This window comes from Pyrus communis, chromosome 4, assembly GCF_041283825.1.
Source record: "Pyrus communis isolate YQ-2024b chromosome 4, ASM4128382v1, whole genome shotgun sequence".
In the NCBI taxonomy this organism is placed as follows: Eukaryota; Viridiplantae; Streptophyta; class Magnoliopsida; order Rosales; family Rosaceae; genus Pyrus; species Pyrus communis.
Genome location: NC_142568.1, coordinates 6,445,235 through 6,447,637, shown reverse-complemented (window position 1 = coordinate 6,447,637; position 2,403 = coordinate 6,445,235). Strand labels below are relative to the sequence as shown.

At 46.4% G+C, this 2,403-nt stretch overlaps 1 pseudogene; it reads left to right on the top strand.

Moving 5' to 3' along the window:
- The first annotated feature begins 533 nt into the window (after positions 1 to 533).
- LOC148697371 (ADP-ribosylation factor GTPase-activating protein AGD5 pseudogene) lies at positions 534 to 2,158 on the top strand (annotated as a pseudogene).
- The last annotated feature ends 245 nt before the right edge of the window (positions 2,159 to 2,403 follow it).

The following is a 2,403-nucleotide window of genomic DNA, read 5'->3' as shown; positions in this document are numbered from 1 at the left end:
CAAGATCGCTGAGTACCGCGCCCACCGGCCCAGGCTCTCGTTCAGGAGCGCCACCATAATGATGTGCTTGCTCAACCTGATCATGGCGCTTCTACTGCTTCAGGGCTTTCTCTCCTCCGCTACTCCTCGCTCCTCCCGTAGCAGCGCCGCCAGCCGCAAGAAGCAGCAACCATCATTGCCGCTGTCAATTCCTACAACCGCAACGGTCGCCGTCAAAAGCCCAGCCAAGAATAACAGCAGATGTCAACTCTGCCTTCCCCCGACTGCAGTGTACCGCATCGTGCACTCTCATCTCGACCGACAACAATAGGGAGTAGCAAACTAATGTCCTCGGAGTCGACACATCAAGGTCCCAAAAGTTGCCGTCCCTCTACCCATATTTTTCTTCACCTCCGCCGGCTCTGCTGTTGCGGCATCGTCCGATTCATCATCATCATCACTTGCGAGACCCGGGGAGTTGGGTGTCTTGAGAAATTCTTTTCGATTTTATCCTTGCTATCTCTACCGCAACGGATGAGCTTGAAAGGTGGGAAATGGACACATGGCTTCCAGAACAGGTTGCTTTTATTCAATCAATGGGAAATGAGAAGTCAAATAGTTACTGGGAAGCAGAACTACCTCCGAACTATGACAGAGTTGGAATTGAGAATTTTATTCGTGCAAAGTATGAAGATAAGAGATGGGTTCCTAGGGACGGACAACCAAAGCCACCTTCTAAAGTGTGGGAAAAAAAGGACTAACTTACATTGGCCTCAACCTGCAAAAAAAAAAAAAAAAAAAAAAAAAAAAAAAAATTGGGCATGGTTATGTTGGAAATTCTGAAAAGAAGGTTGAGGAAAGGAAGAACATTCTAGCGACTCGTACAAAAGAAAGTGTTCCTGCTGCAAGAATTAGTCTTCTTGTTCCTCCGAAAGGTCCTGAACAGGTTGTACATGACTCAAGACCACAAGATGTTCAGAAAATAGAACCAGCTGTTGAGCCAGCTGAAGCAACAAAGCAAGCTGTTGATACTGCTCCTCCTGCCCCTCCAAAAGTTGATTATGCTACTGACCTTTTCAACATGCTTTCAGTGGATGGTCCAAGTGAGAATGGATCGGATGCAGCATCAGCTGAGGATAATGATTGGGCTGGTTTTCAGTCTGCTGAAAAGGCATCGACAGCTGAGAAAACTGGTCCATCAAATGCAGCAGAGAACAATGTCAAATCTTCATCAGGAATTGAGGATCTATTTAAAGATGCACCTTCGTTAACACCTGTTTCAGAGAAACCCCAGAAATACCTAAAAACTGACATTATGAGTCTTTTTTGAGAAGTCGAACATAGTGTCACCCTTCTCAATGCACCAGCATCTCATAACCCCAGATAAAGAATCGACCAGCTGAATCTCTAGGATTGGATTTCAAGAAATTGCAGGAGGATCCAATAAAGCTCTCATCATCGAGAAGGATTAATGGCAGTAACAATGGAAGTGATCATCTGAAAGTTCTATGCTTGGTCGACGGTTGCAGGGCGGACCTCAGCCGTTGTCGGGGATATCAACAGCAGCACAGAAGACGAAGAAGAGAGAGAGAAGCTGACTGGAAGCAGAAGCAGCACCGTCTGGACAGTACCACTAAAGTGAAGGTGCTTGCTCATCGGAGAAGAAGCTACAAGCCTCCTCACTGCTAAAGAAGTTGTGTTCCTCCACCTTCACGGAAGGCTGATAGCTCTTTTGGAACGGAAAGCAGTTCGTTGACGATGATGACGGCAAGGATTATTAAACAAACATTTTGAAAAGCTTATCCAGTGTGACACACGACTTTGTGTCTTAAGCCAGCAGCCAGAGATTGTTTTGAAATCACCATATTTTGAACCATGCTCTTCTGCTTTTGAAGATCCAGGCGAATGCAAAGGTCATGATTTTGGTCAACTGGGGAATGGACCAAATGGTAAAGGTTCGTCTGTTGCTGGTTTTCAAGATATAGCATCACCATCTGTAAGCCAGTCATCTTCTTTGAATATTGACCAGCAGGATACAGCTTCTATGGCATTCGAATATCAGTCCAGAGAAGCGCCTTCCCCCAGCTCAGTTATGCATGCTCGTGCAATGGAAGGAAATGGCAGTTCAGAAGCTGTTAATTCCAGGGAGGAGCAAATGGAGCTCAAACTCCAACAGTAGCTTGTTCGCTGCCAGTCAACGCCTCCACCGATTGCAGCAGCAACCATCCTTGCCGTCTTTGCCGCTGTCAACTCCTCCCGCGGAGTGTTCCTTCTTCATCTCCACCGATGGAGGCATTTGCAGCACGTGAAAAAAAAAAAAATACAAGATTGGAGCTTTCACAAAGTATGTTCACGTGAAGCCCCATTATTCGGCAAAACTCTCGGAGCGGAAGGCATCAGAGCGGGAGGCATCGAAGATAGAGC